We start from the raw sequence: 22,341 nt of genomic DNA on the forward strand, positions 1-22,341 counted from the left end.
ACCCCTGCATGATTTTTTGCCGGCGGGTGGTGCAGGGGGGGGAGTTGTGGGCGGTGGGGGCGGTGCGGGAGGCGGGAGATGCGGCAGGCGGGATCGCGATCCCCCGCCCGCCTCCTCTTGAAAATTCGTTGGTGTTCAGTGGGTATACCAGGGTGTCAGCACATTGCTGACACCCTGGTATAAACGGCTGACATCTGTGCAGATGTCAGCCATTTAACCCTTTCCATACCGCGGTCCGTACGGACCGCTGTATGGAAAAAGTTAACAGTAAGAGGGAGCTCCCTCCCTCTCCCATCGGGGGGCTGCTGTGCCTTTGCAGCCCCCCGATGGAGAGGGAGAGAGCCCCCAGACAGCTCCCCTCCTTACCCTTCCCCGTCTGCGAAGTTCTGACCACTACTAAGCAGACGGGGAAGGTTCCCATGGCAACAGGACGCCGTCTCAGGCATCCTGCTGTCCATGGTGCTGAACAGATCTGTGCTAAAGGCATAGATCTGTTCAGACAAAGTGTAAGTAAAATACAGTACAAAACACTATATAGTGTACTGTACTGTATTATACAGACATCAGACCCACTGGATCTTCAAGAACCAAGTGGGTCTGGGTAAAAAAAAAGTAAAAAAAAGTGAAAAAAAAGTAGAAATCAAAAAACACATTTGTCACTGATTAAAAATGAAAAAAAAAAAATTCCCTACACATGTTTGGTATCGCCGCGTCCGTAACGACCTGATCTATAAAATGGTCATGTTACTTTCCCCGCACGGTGAACGCCATAAAAATAAAAAATAAAAACTATTAGGAAATTGAAATTTTGCCCACCTTACTTCCTCCCAAAAAAAGATAATAAAAGTGATCAAAAAAGTCGCATGTACGCCAAAATAGTACCAATCAAACCATCATCTCATCCCGCAAAAATCATACCCTACCCAAGATTATCGCCCAAAAACTGAAAAAACTATGGCTCTTAGACTATGGAAACACTAAAACATGATTTTTTTTGTTTCAAAAATGAAATCATTGTGTAAAACTTAAATAAATTAAAAAAAGTATACATATTAGGTATTTCCGCATCCGTATCGACCGGCTCTATAAAAATAATACATGACCTAACCTTTCAGGTGACCACTGTAAAAAAAAAAAAAAAAAAAAAAAAAGCTATTTTTGGTCATCTTACGTCACAAAAAGTGTAATAGCAAGCGATCAAAAAGTCATATGCACCCCGAAATAGTGCCAATCAAACCGTCATCTCATCCCGCAAAAAATGAGACCCTACTTAAGATAATCGCCCAAAAACTGAAAAAACTATGGCTCTTAGACTATGGAGACACTAAAACATTTTTTTTGTTTTAAAAATGAAATCATTGTGTAAAACTTACATAAATAAAAAAAATTGTATACATATTAGGTATCGTCGCGTCCGTGACAACCTGCTCTATAAAATGACCACATGATCTAACCTGTCATATGAATGTTGTAAATAACAAAAAAAAATTGAAATTTAGGCAAAAAAATGAAATTATCAAATTTCATCCCCATTTGCCAATAACTCTTGTGCAACACCTAAAGGGTTAACAAAGTTTGTAAAATCAGTTTTGAATACCTTGAGGGGTGTAGTTTATAGAATGGGGTCATTTTTGGGCGGTTTTTATTATGTAAGCCTCGCAAAGTGACTTCAGACCTATAGTGGTCCCTAAAAATTGGGTTTTTGTAAATTTCTGAAAAATTTCAAGATTTGCTTCTAACCTTCTAAGCCTTGTAACATCCCCAAAAAATAAAATATCATTCCCAAAATTCTACAAACATGAAGTAGACATATGGGGAATGTAAAGTCATCACAATTTTGGGGGGTATTACTATGTATGTATCACCCCCTGATGAAGGCACGCCGAAACGCGCGTTGGGGTAGCGCCATCCTGGTTGTCACACTTCTGGTCCTCTTTAGGTGAGTCCCTTCTGCATGTTTACCCCCTTGATTTTATCACCTGGATGTTCACCGACACTTGCGAAACTTGCTGGAATAAAAAACTTACCGATACACACTGCGGAAAAAACATTGAGAAAATACATCTACTAAGGGTACTAGCGTTTTTCTTTTCCGGCGCTGAGTTCCGTCCTAGGGGCTCAAATCCGGAAAAGAACTGATCAGTTTTATCCTAATGCATTCTGAATGGAGAGCAATCCGTTCAGGATGCATCAGGATGTCTTCAGTTCAGTCTTTTTGACTGATCAGGCTTTTCAGAAAATCATAGCATGTTGTATTTTTACCTCCGGCCAAAAATCCTGAACACTTTGACTGAACGCCGGATCCGGTCTTTTTCCCATTGACTTGCATTAACGCCGGATCCGGCGCCGTGTGTTCAGTCAAACCGGATCTGGCTTTTGCATGTTAAACCCGAAAAATGTTAAAAAAAAGTTAAAGTCCATAAATGGCGGATCCGTTTTTTCCAATGCATTTTTTCATTGTGATCAAAATCCTGATCAGGATTCAAATGTAATCAGTTTTCACACGTTTTTCCGGATCCAGCGGGCAGTTCCGGTGTCGGAATTGAACGCCGGATTTAAACAACGCTAGTGTCAAAGTAGCCTAACACCCTTTCTCTGGGCCAATATATAGATACAGCAATTGATCGTGAATATACTCTCTGCTTGACCAGCAGAGCCGACAGGCTGTATGAACTATAGGGGTTAATTGTGCAAATCACAGCCCCCTGTAAGAGATCGGGTGCTGCCAGGCAGCAGGGGGCAGTCATGTACACAGTTCGTAGTATATTCTAACTTGAAGCGTCCCCATCACTATGGGAACGCCTCTGTGTTAGAATATACTGTCGGATATGAGTTTTCACGATCTAACTCAAATCCGATGGTATATTTTAACATAGAGGCGTTCCCATGGTGATGGGGACGCTTCAAGTTAAAATATACCATCGGATTGGAGAAAACTCCGATCCGATGGTATAATAGGGACTCCTGACTTTACATTGAAAGTCAATGAGGGACGGATCCGTTTGCAATTGCACCATATTGTGTCAACCTCAAACGGATCCGTCCCCATTGACTTGCATTGTAAGTCAGGACTGATCCGTTTGGCTCCGCATGGCCAGGCGGACACCAAAATTACTTTTTCTTCATGTCCGTGGATCCTCCAAAAATCAAGGAAGACCCACGGACGAAAAAACGGACACGGAACAACTGAAATCCGTTTTGCGGACCGCAAAAAAAACCGTCCGTGTGCATGAGGCCTTATTGTGTGGAAACACGACCACCACTGCTGGGTGGTTGTAAGCTCTGGAAACAAGCAGTGTACAATGCGATGGAAAAATGAATCAAGCCAGCAAAGGAGGCAATATGGATAATAACAATACATTAGTAAGTGCCTTGTATAAACTTTGGGGGTCATTTACTAACAGATATACGCAATCTGCGACTTTTCCCTGATCATGCCAGGTCTTAAAAAGGAGGCGTGATGTGGGCGTGGAAGGGGCCCGTCTCATTTATCATTTTCTGCACATGTAGAAAATGGTTTAATCTACGCCAGCAAGGAAGCTGGCATAGATTTAGATAGGTGGTGGATATGCTGAAGTTATGTAGAGGCTGGCGCCTCTACATAACTTTGGCGCATCCACCCCCAGCTAAAGGGGTATAAATGACCTGCTTTGTCTACATGATAAATGCTTTTTGCTGAAGTGAGACAACCCTTTTAATTTGGAACTATTTGTGTGCATCTTAAAACATGCTAAATACAAACATCAAACTCATGGCTGTTATATATATTCACGAGTATAACACATTTTGTAGGTTGTTAGGCTCCTTTGATGCAACTTGATTGATGAACAAGATTAAAAATGTATTCTATAAATATTGCACTCTTCTGTTTTGCTCTATTTATCCAGAACATTTAATTTAATAGATCTTCAGTCTCAAACTACTCACTCTTTGGTGGTAGGGAACTATAGACTCTTAAGGCATACAGTGAGTGATTGTGAATCCCAAAGTTTACTTTTCCTACCCATTTCATTTCCTTGGAGTGCTCTCAGCTAATCATCTCTTTGGGATTCTACAGTACAATACGGTATGGTAATACACTGCCCTTAGTTTACAGAGACGCAGCTGATAGTTGAATGACATGCATGTGTCTGTGATTGGCCAGTGGGAGGTGGATATGCTGACTATATAGAGTGAACAGCTTGCCCAGTGTATCATATGTGAGAGTGCAGCTACTGGAGAGCCTGGGGATTTACTCTGCAAACTGTAAGTAACATTCTCCTCTAGCAGCTTTATGTCTATCTAATCCCAAGAAGACAAATAACTGGATTACTGTAGCTCTGAGCCTTATTGCTCATTTCAACCACTACTGTAATTTATATGTGACTCTACAGGTAGAACTCAGTATTTTCTGTATTGCAGCTTATTTACATGGAAATAACATAGTAAAACATAGTACATAAATAAATGTATAGTATGCTAGTTTGTATATGATTCTATTGTATATGTGCATAATATTATTTGATAAGCATATCTTAATAAAAAAGAAAAAAAAAGAATGAAAAAAAAACTTGATTACTTTACATGTTTAACATATATTTATGTTGACATTTAAACACTGCAAATCGTTGGATGGAAGAGCAGGTGGGGTGTAAGAATCACAACAAGCCCAAGTCCATGAACACTTATGAACTGAAATTGTATTCATCCTAGTCTAGAGTCAACAGGATATGCATTCTGATCATGAATCTGCCACACACGGCTAAGGCAGAGATATTAAGTATTAAAACTGTTTTTTCTTTTGGACAAAAGGGGAATCGATTAAATTTGGTATTAAAATGTGATATCTCAACAGTTATTACACACTAAATCACCATCACATTTTAGAAAAAACTAAATATGATTTTAAAATCATTGGGGGACATATATCATTTGTGGTTGTTTGTGTGTCAGTTTTAAGTTTGTCTTTACTTTGTGTGCCAAATTTATGAAATGGTGCACCTTAACCCCTTCCCGACCAGCGCCGTAATAGTACGGCGCATAGGGACGTGACTTGCCACCCAGCGCTGTACTATTACGGCCCGCTGATTGGGCAGGTGCAGTAGCTGCGCCTGCCCGATCAGCTGCAGGGGATCGGCTGTTCCCGTTAGCCGGACCCCTGCTGTATGTGCCGGCATCGGTGACAACACCAATGCCGGCGCATTAACCCCTTCTATGCCGCGGGAGGGAGCGCATTGGGTCCCCGCGCTGCTGTGGCAGGGACCCGATGGGTGAGAAGGCAGCCCGATGCCGTGCAGAGGCTGCCCAATGCATTGCACGGCATCGGGACCTGCCTTCTACGGATGCCGAGGAGATTCAGCCTCAGGCTAGGTCTCCTAGGCAACCTGTTAGTGTATTACTCTGTGTAATACACTAACAGGCAATAAATTACAATACAGATGTAGATGTATTGTAATGCATTGCAGAGGTAATCAAACCCCCAAAAGTCAGAAATAAAGTTCGAAAAAGTAAAAAACTGTGTTTTTAATAAAAAAATAAAGTTTCAAGTGAGAAAAGAAAAACGCCCCTTTTCCCCTAAATTTTATAATATAAAAAAAAAAAGAAAAAACACACATATTAGGTATCGCTGCATCCGTAACGACCGGCTCTATAAATATATCACATGATCCACCATGTCCGATAAACACCATAAAAACATAAAGTAAACACTGTGAATAAACACCTTACACACCTTATCACAAAAAGTGCAACACCAAGCGATCAAAAAGGCGTATGTCCTACAAAATGATACCAATAAAACCTTCACCTCATCCTGCAAATAATGAGCCCCTACATAAGAAAATCACTCAAAAAATAAAAAAATATATAGCTCTCAGAACATGAGACACTAAAACATAATTTTTTTTTGTTTCAAATATGCTATTATTGTGTTAAAGTGAAATAAATAAAAAAAAGTATACATATTAGGTATCGCCGTGTCCGTAACAACCAGCTCTATAAAAATATCACATGACCTAACCCCTCAGATCAACACCGTAAAAAAATAAAAAATAAAAACTGTATACAAAAAGCAATTTTTGTCACCTAACATGACAAAAATTGCAACACCAAGCGATCAAAAAGGCGTATGCCCCCCAAAAAAGTACTAATCAAACCGTCACCTCATCCTGCAAAACATTAGACCCTACGTAAGACAATCGGTCAAAGAAAAAAAGGTATCACGATCAGACAATGGAGACACTAAAATATGATTTTGCTTCAAAACTGCTATGCTAAAGTGAAATAAATAAAAAAAGTAGACATATTAGGTATTGCTGCGTCTGTAACAAAACTGCTGTGCTAAAGTGAAATAAATAAAAAAAGTAGACATATTAGGTATTGCTGCGTCTGTAACAACCTGCTATATAAAAATACCACATGACCTAACCCCTCAGGTAAACACCGTAAAAAAAAAAAAAAAAAAACAGTGCCAAAAATGCCATTTTTTGTCACCTTACATCACAAAAATTGCAAGACCAAGCGATCAAAACGGCATATGCCCCCAAAATAGTACCAATAAAACCATCACCTCACTCCACAAAAAAGGAGACCCTACCTAAGAGAATCAGTCAAAAAAAAAAAAAGCTATGGCTCTCAGATTATGGATACACTAAAACATCATTTTTTTGGGTTTTAAAATTGCTATTATTGTGTAAAACTTTAATAAATAAGAAAAAGTATACATATTAGGTATTCGTAATGATCTGCTCTATAAAAATATCACATGACCTAACCCCTAAGGTGACTGCTGGAAAAATAAATAAATGAAAACAGTGCCAAAATTACCAATTTTTTGGTCACCTTGCCCCATAAAGTGTGATAATAAATGATCAAAAAATCATATGTACCCAAAAATGGTACTAATAAAAACATCAACTCTTCCTGTAAAAAACAAGCCCCTGCACAAGACAATCAGCAGAAAAATAATAAAAATATGGCTTTCAGAAAATGGAGACTCAAAAACATACTTTTTTTTCAAAAATGCTTTATTATGCAAAACTGAAACAAACAAACAAAGACAGTAGACATATTTGATATCATTGAGTCCATAACAACCTGCTCTATAAAAATAGCACATGATCTACCAGATGAATGTTGTAAAAAATAAAAAAATAAAAACGGTGCCAAAATTTTTTGGTTACCTTGCCTCACAAAAAACTTAATATAGAGCAATTAAAAATCATATGTACCCCAAAATAGTACCAATAAAACTGGCACCTTATCCCCTAGTTTCCAAATTGGGGTCAGTTTTTGGGAGTTTCTACTGTAAGGGTGCATCAGTGGGGCTTAAATTGGGACATGGCATCTAAAAACCAGTCCAGCAAAATCTGCCTTCCAAAAACCATATGGTGTTCCTTTTGTTCTGCGCCCTGCAGTGCGCCCTTCGGTGTACAAGCACATGTGAGGTGTTTCTGTAAACCGCAGAATCAGGGTAATAAATATTGAGTTTTGTTTGGCTGTTAACCCTCGATGTGCTAAAGAAAAAAATAAATTAAAATGGAAAATCTGCCAAAAAAGTGAAATTTTTAAATTTCATCTCCATTTTCCTTTAATTCTTGTGGAACACCTAAAGGGTCAACAAAGTTTGTAAAATCAGTTTTAAGTAGCTTGAGGGGTGTAGTTTCTACGGGTGGTTTCTACTATGTAAGCCCCACAAAGTGACTTCAGACCTGAACTGGTCCTTAAAAAGTGGGTTTTGAAAATTTTCTTAAAAATTTTAAGAATTGCTTCTAAAATTCTAAGCCTTTTAACGTCCTAAAAAAAATAAAATGACATTTACAAAATGATGCCATGATAAAGTAGACATATGGGGAATGTTAAGTAATAAATATTTTATGAGGTATCATTTTCTGTTTTAAAAGCAGAAAAATAGAAATTTAGAAAATTGCAAATTTTTCCAAATTTTTGGTAAATTTGGGATTTTTTCATAAATAAAGGTGAAATATACTGACTCAAATTTATGACTATTATGAAGTACAATGTGTCACGAGAAAAAAATCTTTGAATGGCTTGGATAAATAAAAGTGTTCCAAAGTTATTACCACATAAAGTGACACGTCCGATTAGCAAAAAATGGCCTGGGCAGGAAGGTGAAAACTGGCCCGGGGTAGAAAGGGTTAATAATATATTTGGCATGATTACAATGTGGTTTACATCTATATGTGTTAAAGTACACCAGGGGGTTGCCTGGCATTGAGATGCTACTTTTGCATAAGTCGCATATAGTAAATGTTCCATAATCCAGGTCTAAAATCACTCTTTTGTCTCTTAAATATAGACCACTTTGAATAGCGCAGAGGCTCACAAATGTTGCAGAAAATGCCATAATCTACATGATTTGCAACATTTTTAAGCCAAAAACTAATATCTGATTTGATAAATGTCCCCATTATAGTAAACATGTCTAATTTGCTCCTGAGATCATATCAGAGACACAGTTGTGTGTAGCTGATGAGTGGAGGTTTTGACACTCCACACCTCTTCCGATCAGCTGTAAGGGTGCACTCGTACACTATGGATTTTGCTGCAGAAACTTTAGCGACTGAAAATCAGTTCCATTCATTTGAATGCCACAGCAAGCACATGGATTACTTCAAGTCCCATTCAGATGAATGGAATTGATTTTCAGTCACAGGAATTTGCAGTGTGAGTGCACCCTACATGGGAGCAGAGCTGTTGTAACCATCCGTCCACTGTACAATGGATGGAGCTGTGTAGTCCAAATGGTGACTTTTGCCACTGGAGTCACTAGTAACTACTAGTAACGCTCGTTAGGTATGATCTGGCGGCATAGGCGTGCACCCTAAAGCACAAACACACACACCTCGCGGGCGCGCACGCGCGCGTGTGTATGTATGTATATATATATATATAGCCTTTATGCCATAAGCCCCCATTATCAGCCCTTCTGCCTCATTATCCCCCATTATGCTTCTCATTAGCCCCCATTATGCCTCTAATTAACCCCCTTTATGCCTCTCGTTAGCCCCCATTATGCATCATTAGCCCCATCATCAGCCCTTATGCCTCATTAGCCCCTATCATCAGCCCTTATGCCTCATTAGCCCCCATTATCAGCCCTTATGCCTAATTAGTTCCCATTATGCCTCTCATTAGCCCCCATAATGCCTCTCATTAGCCCCCATTATGCCTCATTAGCCCCCATTATTCCTCTCATTAGCCCCATATGCCTCATTAACCCCATATGCCTCTCCTCATATGCCTCATTAGCCCCCATTATGCCTCTTATTAGCCTCCATTAGGCCACCAGCAGCCTCATTTTTTATAAAAATAGAAAGACACTTACCTCTCTGATCCTGGACGCTGCCGCTCCTCGCCGCCCTCAATCCTCTTCCTCCTGCTGTCGGCTGTGCTCTGAACTGGTGCGCACAGCGTGACGTCACAAAGCGCCTCACGCTGTGCGCAGCCTGACAGCCGAGGACCAGGAAGCAGTGAGTACATAGCGTTCCTGCTCCTGCGGTACTAATTAGCGCTTCCAAAATCGAAGTGCTTCATTAGTATTCGCCGGCCAGCAGGCTTGATTAGGGTATTCCCAGGCACACCCGGCACACCCCGTGCGCACGCCTATGGCGATCAGCAGATATTGGTCGTCCCATGTAAAGGGACCATTATCGGCAAACTTCCATCACCCCATTCATGAACTGCTACAAGTTTACCACCTACCTCCTCTCACCCACCATCATGAACTACTACAGTTTCATCAAGTTCTCCCATGAACTGTATCTGCAATCCTATGAGCCTACATATGAACTGCACTGCCACTGAAGTATTATGAGCCAGCCATAGCACCACTTAGGCTACATGCACATCTGCTGCAGAGATTCCAGAAGGAGCCTTCATTGCAGACTCTGGTAAAAATAAAGGGAAAAGAATGCAGCATGCAGCAGTATTTTAGAAGGCAAAATGTCTGCACTCACGACAGATCCTAAAGGACCCTAATATTGTGAATAGAATCTGGTGGGCGCAGTTGGTGTTTAACATATGACAGATTCAGAGATTCTGCTATTCTGTTCCTATGCTGGAACAGAATACCAGAATCTGGTTGCTGCTAGTGTGCTATACCCCCCATGAACAGTGTGTGCTGCTGTTTCACCCTCTTCCCCTTTCCCCCCGACCAGAGCTGACTTACTGTGTGTGCTGCTGTTGCCGGCTCTCACTGTGGCAGAGTGCAATCAGGGCCTTGGGCAGATCTTCACAGTGCTGGAATGCAGTCTGGACTGGTGAAGCTGCTGATTCAGGTCAGATCCGGACTGGTAAGTCAGGTCACAATGCAACATGTGCTGTCAGAGCAGGGCCAGGACAAGGTACTTTGGTGCCCTAGGAAGATTAGGTAAATGGATCACCCTTTTTAACCCCTTAAGGACCGGGCTCATTTTCACCTTAAGGACCAGGCCATTTTTTGGAAATCTGACCAGTGTCACTTTAAGTGCTAATAACTTTAAAATGCTTTGACTTATCCAGGCCATTCTGAGATTGTTTTTTCGTCACATATTGTACTTCATGACACTGGTAAAATGAAGTCAAAAAAATTATTTTTTTTGCACAAAAAAATACCTAATTTACCAAAAATTTGGAAAAATTAGCAAATTTCAAAGTTTCAGTTTCTCTACTTCTGTAATACATAGTAATACCCCAAAAAATTGTGATGACTTTACATTCCCCATATGTCTACTTCATGCTTGAATTGTTTTGGGAATGATATTTTATTTTTTGGGGATGTTATAAGGCTTAGAAGTTTAGAAGCAAATCTTGAAATTTTTCCGAAATTTACAAAAACTCAATTTTTAGGGACCAGTTCAGGTTTGAAGTCACTTTGCGAGGCTTACATAATAGAAACCACCCAAAAATGACCCCATCTAAGAAACTACACCCCTCAAGGTATTCAAAACTGATTTTGCATACATTGTTAACCCTTTAGGTGTTGCACAAGAGTTATTGGCAAATGGGGAGGAAATTTGAGAATTTGATTTTTTTGTCTAATTTTTCATTTTAACCCATTTTTTCCACTAACAAAGCAAGGGTTAACAGCCAAACAAGACTGTATCTTTATTGCCCTGACTCTGCTGTTTACAGAAACACCCAATATGTGGCCGTAAACTACTGTACGGCCTCACAGCGGGGCGTAGAGTGAAAGGTGCGCCGTATGGTTTTTGGAGGGCTGATTTTTATGGACTGGTTTATTTACACCATGTCCCATTTGAAGCCCCCTGATGCACCCCTAGAGTAGAAACTCCCTAAAAGTGACCCCATCTAAGAAACTACACCCCTCAAGGTATTCAAAACTGATTTTACATACGTCGTTAACACTTTAGGTGTTGCACAAGAGTTATTGGCAAATGGAGATGAAATTTGAGAATTTCATTTTTTTGCCTAATTTTCAATTTTAACCCATTTTTTTCACTAACAAAGCAAGGGTTAACAGCCAAACAAAACTGTATCTTTATTGCCCTGACTCTGCCGTTCACAGAAACACCCCATATGTGGCTGTAAACTACTGTATGGCCACACAGCGGGGCGTAGAGTGAAAGGTGCGCCGACTGTTTTTTTGACACCATGTCCCATTTGAAGCCCCCCTGATGCACCCCTAGAGTAGAAACTCCATAAAAGTGACCCCATCTAAGAAACTACACCCCTCAAGGTATTCAAAACTGATTTTACAAACTTTGTTAACCCTTTAGGTGTTGCACAAGATTTAATGGAAAATAGAGACACAATTTCAAAATTTCACATTTTTGGCAGATTTTCCATTTTAATATTTTTTTTCCAGTTACAAAGCAAGGGTTAACAGCCAAACAAAACTCATTATTTATGGCCCTGATTCTGTAGTTTACAGAAACACCCCATATGTGGTCGTAAACCGCTGTACGGGCACACGGCAGGGCGCAGAAGGAAAGGAATGCCATACGGTTTTTGGAAGGCAGGTTTTGCTGGACTGTTTTTTTGACACCATGTCCCATTTGAAGCCCCCCTGATGCACCCCTAGAGTAGAAACTCCAGAAAAGTGACCCCATTTTAGAAACTACGGGATAGGGTGGCAGTATTGTTGGTACTAGTTTAGGGTACATATGATTTTTGGTTGCTCTATATTACACTTTTTGTGCGGCAAGGTAACAAGAATTAGCTTTTTTGGCACCGTTTTTTTTTTTTGTTATTTACAACATTCATCTGACAGGTTAGATCATGTGGTAATTTTATAGAGCAGGTTGTCACGGACGCGGCGATACCTAATATGTATTACATTTTTTTAATTTATGTAAGTTTTACCCAATGATTTCATTTTTAAAACAAAAAAAAGTTTTAGTGTCTCCATAGTCTAAGAGTCATAGTTTTTTCAGTTTTTGGGCGATTATCTTAAGTAGGGTCTCATTTTTTGCGGGAGGAGATGACAGTTTGATTGGCACTATTTTGGGGTGCATATGACTTTTTGATCGCTTGCTATTACACTTTTTGCGATGTAAGATGACAAAAAATTGCTTTTTTTACACATTTTTTTTTTTTTTTTTTTTTACGGTGGTCACCTGAGGGGTTAGGTCATGTGATATTTTTATAGAGTCGGTCGATACGGACGCGGCAATACCTAATATGTGTACTTTTTTTTTATTTATGTAAGTTTTACACAATGATTTCATTTTTGAAACAAAAAAAATTATGTTTTAGTGTCTCCATAGTCTAAGAGCCATAGTTTTTTCAGTTTTTGGGTGATTATCTTAAGTAGGGTCTTATTTTTTGCGGGATGAGATGACGGTTTGATTGCTACAATTTTGGCGTACATGCGACTTTTTTGATCACTTTTATTACCTTTTTTTGGGAAGTAAGGTGAGCAAAATTTCAATTTCATCATAGTTTTTTATTTTTTATTTTTATGGCGTTCACCGTTCGGGTAAAGTAACATGACCGTTTTATAGATCAGGTCGTTACGGACGCGGCGATACCAAACATGTGTAGGGAATGTTATTTTTTTAATTTTTAATCAGTGATAAATGTGTTTTTTGATTTTTACTTTTTTTTCACTTTTTTTCACTTTTTTTTTTACCCAGATCCACTTGGTTCTTGAAGATCCAGTGGGTCTGATGTCTGTATAATACAGTACAGTACAATATATATTGTTCTGTACTGTATTTTACTTACACTGAACAGATCTATGCTTTCAGCACAGATCTGTTCAGCACCATGGACAGCAGGACGCCTGAGAGGCGTCCTGTTGCCATGGGAACCTTCCCCGTCTGCTCAGAACTGCGCAGACGGGGAAGGGTAAGGATGGGATCTGGCGGGGGGCTCTCTGGGGGCTCTCTCCCTCCCCATCGGGGGGCTGCAAAGGCACAGCAGCCCCCCGATCGGAGAGGGAGGGAGCTCCCTCTTACTGTTAACTTTTTCCATACAGCGGTCCGTACGGACCGCTGTATGGAAAGGGTTAAACGGCTGACATCGCATCACTGATGTCAGCCGTTTATACCAGGGTGCCAGCAATGTGCTGGCACCCTGGTATACCCACTCTACACCAACGATTATTCAATGGGAGGCGGGCGGGGGATCGCGATCCCGCCTGCCGCACCGCCCGCCTCCCGCACCGCCCCCACCGCCCGCAACACCCCCCCTGCACCTCCCACCGGGCTAAAATCATTCAGAGGTGCAGGGGGGGGTGATAAAAATATATTTTCGGCACACTAAAGTTTCTGATCGCCGCGGTCAGGGACCGCAGCGATCAGAAACAGCAGAAAGCGCAACAAACCGCAGGTCTGAATTGACCTGCGGTTTGTTGCGATCGCGGACATGGGGGGGGTCACGGGACCCCCCCGCGCATTTAGCCGAGGTGCCTGCTCAATGATTTGAGCAGGCACCTTGTTCCGATCACAGCCGGCCGGGCGGCAGTGATCGGAACAACACATGACGTACCGGTACGTCATGTGTCCTTAAGGACTCGGGAAACATGCCGTACCCATACGTCATGTGTCCTTAAGGGGTTAAAGAATTAAAGGGTTTGACCCACAAAAAATATTCTACAGTTTTCAAACCAGCACCTGCAGCTGAATACTTTTGTAATTGCGTGTGATTACAAATTTAGCATAGCCACTGAGTTATTCAATAAAATGTATCTGTACAGCGCAACCTGCTGTTTGTTTTTTTCTTATTTCTTTGACCTGCTCACTGAGAAAGCCGCACATGCTCAGTTTCATCCTTCAACTGCCTCCTGAGCTGTGATAGGGAGAGCGGAGACACACCCCTTTAGCTTCAGCAGAAAAGACACTCCTCTTGAGCTGTCAGCTTGATATAAATCTAGCAGAGCAATGAATGGGGAGATCTCTGGATCCATGTGAGGTACAGGGCTGGTTCTAGCTTTGTTTTAGACGGTCATGTGCTATATAATGTCTGATTTTAAATTTTTACATTAGTCATGGGATAACCCCTTTAATCAAAAGCTACCTTACTTTCTAATAAAATACATTTTAAAACATTTTACAAGGTGCAGACACAGAATAAATTATATAATCCAGTCACTGACAAATGATCTTTCTCTGACTGGAGTTGTTCACTTTTTTTCTTCCACATTTGCCCCAGAAAAGTTCTCGCAATGACTACAGAGTCTCTTCTGCCAATGGCATACATACAGAGGGTTAAGAGTAAAGATGAGCGAACCCGAATATTTACGTAAAAGTTCGGGTTCGGTGTTCGTCGCTTTCTTGGCGCTTTTTGAAAGGCTGCAAAGCAGAAAATCAACAAGCGTCATACTACTTGCCCCAAGAGGCCATCACAGCCATGCCTACTATTGGCATGGCTGTGATTGGCCAGTGCAGCATGTGACCCAGCCTCTATTTAAGCTGGAGTCACGTAGCGCCTGCACGTCACTCTGCTCTGCAGCCTCATTAACCCCATATGCCTCTCCTCATATGCCTCATTAGCCCCCATTATGCCTCTTATTAGCCTCCATTAGGCCACCAGCAGCCTCATTTTTTATAAAAATAGAAAGACACTTACCTCTCTGATCCTGGACGCTGCCGCTCCTCGCCGCCCTCAATCCTCTTCCTCCTGCTGTCGGCTGTGCTCTGAACTGGTGCGCACAGCGTGACGTCACAAAGCGCCTCACGCTGTGCGCAGCCTGACAGCCGAGGACCAGGAAGCAGTGAGTACATAGCGTTCCTGCTCCTGCGGTACTAATTAGCGCTTCCAAAATGGAAGTGCTTCATTAGTATTCGCCGGCCAGCAGGCTTGATTAGGGTGTTCCCAGGCACACCCGGCACACCCCGTGCGCACGCCTATGGCGATTAGCAGATATTGGTCGTCCCATGTAAAGGGACCATTATCGGCAAACTTCCATCACCCCATTCATGAACTGCTACAAGTTTACCACCTACCTCCTCTCACCCACCATCATGAACTACTACAGTTTCATCAAGTTCTCCCATGAACTGTATCTGCAATCCTATGAGCCTACATATGAACTGCACTGCCACTGAAGTATTATGAGCCAGTCATAGCACCACTTAGGCTACATGCACATCTGCTGCAGAGATTCCAGAAGGAGCCTTCATTGCAGACTCTGGTAAAATTAAAAGGGAAAAGAATGCAGCATGCAGCAGTATTTTAGAAGGCAAAATGTCTGCACTCACGCCAGATCCTAAAGGACCCTAATATTGTGAATAGAATCTGGTGGGCGCAGTTGGTGTTTAACATATGACAGATTCAGAGATTCTGCTATTCTGTTCCTATGCTGGAACAGAATACCAGAATCTGGTTGCTGCTAGTGTGCTATACCCCCCATGAACAGTGTGTGCTGCTGTTTCACCCTCTTCCCCTTTCCCCCCGACCAGAGCTGACTTACTGTGTGTGCTGCTGTTGCCGGCTCTCACTGTGGCAGAGTGCAATCAGGGCCTTTGGCAGATCTTCACAGTGCTGGAATGCAGTCTGGACTGGTGAAGCTGCTGATTCAGGTCAGATCCGGACTGGTAAGTCAGGTCACAATGCAACATGTGCTGTCAGAGCAGGGCCAGGACAAGGTACTTTGGTGCCCTAGGAAGATTAGGTAAATGGATCACCCTTTTTAAAGAATTAAAGGGTTTGACCCACAAAAAATATTCTACAGTTTTCAAACCAGCACCTGCAGCTGAATACTTTTGTAATTGCGTGTGATTACAAATTTAGCATAGCCACTGAGTTATTCAATAAAATGTATCTGTACAGCGCAACCTGCTGTTTGTTTTTTTCTTATGTCTTTGACCTGCTCACTGAGAAGGCCGCACATGCTCAGTTTCATCCTTCAACTGCCTCCTGAGCTGTGATAGGGAGAGCGGAGACACACCCCTTTAGCTTCAGCAGAAAAGACACTCCTCTTGAGCTGTCAGCTTGATATAAATCTAGCAGAGCAATGAATGGGGAGATCTCTGGATCCATGTGAGGTACAGGGCTGGTTCTAGCTTTGTTTTAGACGGTCATGTGCTATATAATGTCTGATTTTCAATTTTTACATTAGTCATGGGATAACCCCTTTAATCGAAAGCTACCTTACTTTCTAATAAAATACATTTTAAAACATTTTACAAGGTGCAGACACAGAATAAATTATATAATCCAGTCACTGACAAATGATCTTTCTCTGACTGGAGTTGTTCACTTTTTTTCTTCCACATTTGCCCCAGAAAAGTTCTCGCAATGACTACAGAGTCTCTTCTGCCAATGGCATACATACAGAGGGTTAAGAGTAAAGATGAGCGAACCCGAATATTTACGTAAAAGTTCGGGTTCGGTGTTCGGCGCCTTCTTGGCGCTTTTTGAAAGGCTGCAAAGCAGAAAATCAACAAGCGTCATACTACTTGCCCCAAGAGGCCATCACAGCCATGCCTACTATTGGCATGGCTGTGATTGGCCAGTGCAGCATGTGACCCAGCCTCTATTTAAGCTGGAGTCACGTAGCGCCGCACGTCACTCTGCTCTGATCAGTGTAGGGAGAGGATGCAGCTGCTGTTAGGGCGAGATTAGGCATGGATTAACTCAGCAAAAACACTTAATCAAGTGATCGATCTACAGCTGTGAATCATTCAACTTCTGCTAGTTAATTACTCACTGTTTTTAGGCTGCCCAGAGCGTTTTTCTGTCACTTTTTTCTGGGGTGATTGGTGGCCATTTTGTGTCTTGTGGTGCGCCAGCACAAGCTGCCACCAAGTCCATTTAACCATCAATAGTATTTTTTTTTTGTTGCTATATCCTACATCAGGGGCTTGGCTGTGCTTATTGTCACCCCTAGAAACTCAGGATAGAATTTTCTATATTTTATTGAGGGGTGAAATTCACTTGCAAAAATAGCAGTCCCCTAAATCTGGTGTTCCAGCTGTGGCTAGCCAAGTGTAATACTGTCTGCTGTCTGGCAAAGGATATATTTTTTTCTGGGGTGAAATTCAATTGCCAAAATAGCAATACCCTAAATCAGTGGTTTCTGCTGTTGCAGGCCAAGTGTAAATCTGTCCGTAAAAGGGTATATTACACTCAGCGTGCATCTCCAAGTGTATTTTTTTCCGTAAAAGGGTATATTACACAAAGTGTTAAATTACAATTGCTGAAAGCATAAGCCTTTAAATTTGCATGCACTATTGTGCATCTCATAGTGTATTTCTGTCCGTAAAAGGGTATATTACACTCAAGGTGCAAATTCAAGTGCTGATAGGGTCATCCTCAATAACTTCACACGCTACCGTGCATCTCCAAGTGTAATTCTGTCCGTAAAAGGATACCTTTAATCCAGGGCCTAAATACTAGGCCTACAATTTATATTCAGCTAAAACTGTGGTTACTGCTGTGGCTGGACAAGTTTTTTAGTGTCTGTCAAAGCATAGTTTTGTCACCGCCAGCTCTCTGAGAAGATCTGACAGACGTAATTCTGTACCTCTTGCATGATGCTCTTTGTTTTGGTTTCACTTTCTCATCTCCTTTCCTTCTCCCAGCTGTCATCTATTTACACTGATTGCTTCCCTTTATATTCCCTCCCATACTGCCTCACTTTGCGGTTTATACTTCTTCCTGAATGAGTTGTTCACTGCTGGATGCTCCTTCTCCTGATTCCTCAAATAAGTCTGTTTCCTTTATTTCTGTTTACTTGCTGGTTTGATTGTAGGTGACCCTGACTCTGTCCATATTAAGTGCAGGGAGCCGGTGGTCGTGTCCCCACACTATTAAAGGGTTTTCAGGTGTCAAATAGTATAAGATCCTCTACCATAAAGATCTTTGCATGGGCTTAGCAGTCAGGGAGAGCTCTAGGGGTTTTATAGGGCTCACCCATATGCTCCTTAATTTGGGATCAAGCCAGTCGGATGTTTATTTATAAGTTCCAGCTTTCTGCAACACCATCCGTGACATTATAAACCGCCATAACCGTCTTAAGCATGGATCCGGTTTCAGCCTTGATTGACCGCATGCAGGGTCTTTCACTGGAGGTATCAGATCTCCGTAAAACTGTGTCTCAGTTTCAGATGACCGGTTCTGCTTGCGTTCATGGAGTTTGTTCCGAGCCTAAGATCTTGCTTCCGGATACGTTCTCCGGGGGTAGTGAGAATTTTGTTTGCTTTAGAGAGGCTTGCAAACTCCATTTTCGCCTACTTCCCCATTCCTCTGGTGATGAGCAGAGGGTGGGGATCATCATCTCGCTGCTCAGGGATAACGCTCAGTCTTAAGCCTTTTCGCTGCCGGTGGGGGCACGGTCCCTCTGATCGGTGGATGAATTTTTTGTAGCCTTGGGGCAGATATATGATGACCCGGATCGTATTGCTCTGGCTGAATCTAAACTGCGTCTTTTATGCCAGGGTAAACAGTCCACAGAGATATATGGTTCAGAATTTCGGAGATGGGCAGCTGATACTGGTTGGAATGATGCTGCACTCCGAAGTCAATTTTGCCATGGTCTTTCGGAGGGATTGAAAGATGCGCCTTTCATGAGAGACCTACCTCGTTGGAGTCTGCCATGTCTCTAGCTGTTCGTATTGAGAGGCGTCTTAGAGAGAGAGGAGAGACCACTCCTTCCTGTCATATTCAGTCCAAGGACAGTGGGGCGGTCTCATTCAGTGCGCAGGGGCCTCAGTCTCTCTCAATTCCCTCTGAGCAGGAGCCCATGCAGCTGGGTTTGCTTGCCTCTGATAGTAGAGGATTCAGCTCTCAGAGGAGGGTTTGTTTCTGTTGTGGGGGTATAAATCATTTGGCAAATGTTTGCCCCTCTAGGAGATTCAGGGAGTTTTCTGAGAGTAATAAAGAAACAAAAAGAAAAAACCCTCTAAAAACTTTCCATCTTTTACTATCGGCAAGGTTGATGTGGAAATTGAAGGCTTGCCATTTGCTTGTAGTTCCCGTTTTGTCCTACCTGCCAGGGTGGCGCTAGATAGCAAGAACATTATTTGTGAGATTTTTGTAGATAGTGGAGCAGCTGTCAATCTCATTGATAATCAATTTGCTATAACACATGGTTTCCAGGTATGCACTTTGGGAAAGGATATACCTGTTTTTGCTATCGATTCTGCTCCACTTTCTCAAAAATCGTTAAAGGGCATAGTTCACAATATCCGTTTGACTGTGGGTGATGCTCATGTTGAGGATATGTCATGTTTCGTCCTAAGCTGATTACCTACTCCTCTAGTGTTGGGGCTACCCTGGCTCACTAAACATAACCCTACCATTGATTGGCAAGCAAGGCAAATAAATGGTTAGAGTGACTTTTGCAGAGAGAATTGCCTCTATGCGTCTCTTTCAGAGGTTTCTACCAAGACTGTACCATATTTTCTCTCTGAATTTTCGGATGTGTTTTCAGAGAGTGGTGTCGAGGAGCTGCCCCCTCACCGGGAGTACGATTGCCCTATTAACCACCTCAGCCCCCAGTGCTTAAACACCCTGAAAGACCAGGCCACTTTTTACACTTCTGACCTACACTACTTTCACCGTTTATTGCTCGGTCATGCAACTTACCACCCAAATGAATTTTACCTCCTTTTCTTCTCACTAATAGAGCTTTCATTTGGTGGTATTTCATTGCTGCTGACATTTTTACTTTTTTTGTTATTAATCGAAATTTAACGATTTTTTTGCAAAAAAATGACATTTTTCACTTTCAGTTGTAAAATTTTGCAAAAAAAACGACATCCATATAGAAATTTTGCTCTAAATTTATAGTTCTACATGTCTTTGATAAAAAAAAAATGTTTGGGTAGAAAAAAAATGGTTTGGGTAAAAGTTATAGCGTTTACAAACTATGGTACAAAAATGTGAATTTCCGCTTTTTGCAGCAGCTCTGACTTTCTGAGCACCTGTCATGTTTCCTGAGGTTCTACAATGGCCAGACAGTACAAACACCCCACAAATGACCCCATTTCTGAAAGTACACACCCTAAGGTATTCGCTGATGGGCATAGTGAGTTCATAGAACTTTTTATTTTTTGTCACAAGTTAGCGGAAAATGATGATTTTTTTTTTTTTTTCTTACAAAGTCTCATATTCCACTAACTTGTGACAAAAAATAAAAAGTTCTATGAACTCACTATGCCCATCAGCGAATACCTTGGGGTCTCTTCTTTCCAAAATGGGGTCACTTGTGGGGTAGTTATACTGCCCTGGCATTCTAGGGGCCCAAATGTGTGGTAAGGAGTTTGAAATCAAATTCAGTAAAAAATGACCTGTGAAATCCGAAAGGTGCTCTTTGGAATATGGGCCCCTTTGCCCACCTAGGCTGCAAAAAAGTGTCACACATCTGGTATCCCCGTACTCAGGAGAAGTTGAGGAATGTGTTTTGGGGTGTCTTTTTACATATACCCATGCTGGGTGAGATAAATATCTTGGTCAAATGACAACTTTGTATAAAAAAATGGGAAAAGTTGTCTTTTGCCAAGATATTTCTCTCACCCAGCATGGGTATATATAAAATGACACCCCAAAACACATTCCCCACCTTCTCTTGAGTACGGAGATACCAGATGTGTGACACTTTTTTGCAGCCTAGGTGGGCAAAGGGGCCCATATTCCAAAGAGCACCTTTCGGATTTCACTTGTCATTTTTTACTGAATTTGATTTCAAACTCCTTACCACACATTTGGGCCCCTAGAATGCCAGGGCAGTATAACTACCCCACAAGTGACCCCATTTTGGAAAGAAGACACCCCAAGGTATTCCGTGAGGGGCATGGCGAGTTCCTAGAATTTTTTATTTTTTGTCACAAGTTAGTGGAAAATGATGATTTTTTTTTTTTTTTTTTTTTTCATACAAAGTCTCATATTCCACTAACTTGTGACAAAAAATAAAAACTTCCATGAACTCACTATGCCCATCAGCGAATACCTTGGGGTCTCTTCTTTCCAAAATGGGGTCACTTGTGGGGTAGTTATACTGCCCTGGCATTCTAGGGGCCCAAATGTGTGGTAAGGAGTTTGAAATCAAATTCTGTAAAAATTGACCTGTGAAATCCGAAAGGTGCTCTTTGGCATATGGGCCCCTTTGCCCACCTAGGCTGCAAAAAAGTGTCACACATCTGGTATCTCTGTATTCAGGAGAAGTTGAGGAATGTGTTTTGGGGTGTCTTTTTACATATACCCATGCTGGGTGAGATAAATATCTTGGTCAAATGCCAACTTTGTATAAAAAAATGGGAAAAGTTGTCGTTTGCCAAGATATTTCTCTCACCCAGCATGGGTATATATAAAATGACACCCCAAAACACATTCCCCACCTTCTCCTGAGTACGGAGATACCAGATGTGTGACACTTTTTTGCAGCCTAGGTGGGCAAAGGGGCCCATATTCCAAAGAGCACCTTTCGGATTTCACTTGTCATTTTTTACAGAATTTGATTTCAAACTCCTTACCACACATTTGGGCCCCTAGAATGCCAGGGCAGTATAACTACCCCACAAGTGACCCCATTTTGGAAAGAAGAGACCCCAAGGTATTCGCTGATGGGCATAGTGAGTTCATGGAAGTTTTTATTTTTTGTCACAAGTTAGTGGAACATGAGACTTTGTATAAAAAAAAAAAAAAAAAATCAGCATTTTCCACTAACTTGTGACAAAAAATAAAAAATTCTAGGAACTCGCCATGCCCCTCACGGAATACCTTGGGGTGTCTTCTTTCCAAAATGGGGTCACTTGTGTGGTAGTTATACTGCCCTGGCATTTTCCAGGGGCCCTAATGTGTGTTAGGTAGGTAAATGACCTGTGAAATCCTAAAGGTGCTCTTTGGAATATGGGCCCCTTTGCCCACCTAGGCTGCAAAAAAGTGTCACACATGTGGTATCGCCGTATTCAGGAGAAGTTGGGGAATGTGTTTTGGGGTGTCATTTTACATATA

General features: G+C 41.7%; 1 protein-coding gene across 1 annotated transcript in view; it reads left to right on the top strand.

Moving 5' to 3' along the window:
* Positions 1-4,214: 4,214 nt before the first annotated feature.
* LOC121002046 (aromatic-L-amino-acid decarboxylase-like) overlaps positions 4,215-22,341 on the top strand; it is a 320,554-nt gene continuing 302,427 nt past the window's right edge. The window contains exon 1 of the mRNA XM_040433347.1: positions 4,215-4,245. The gene's annotated coding sequence lies outside the window, so the exon portion shown is untranslated. The remainder of the gene's footprint in view (positions 4,246-22,341) is intronic.

The sequence above is a fragment of the Bufo bufo genome, chromosome 5, assembly GCF_905171765.1.
Source record: "Bufo bufo chromosome 5, aBufBuf1.1, whole genome shotgun sequence".
NCBI lineage: Eukaryota > Metazoa > Chordata > Amphibia > Anura > Bufonidae > Bufo > Bufo bufo.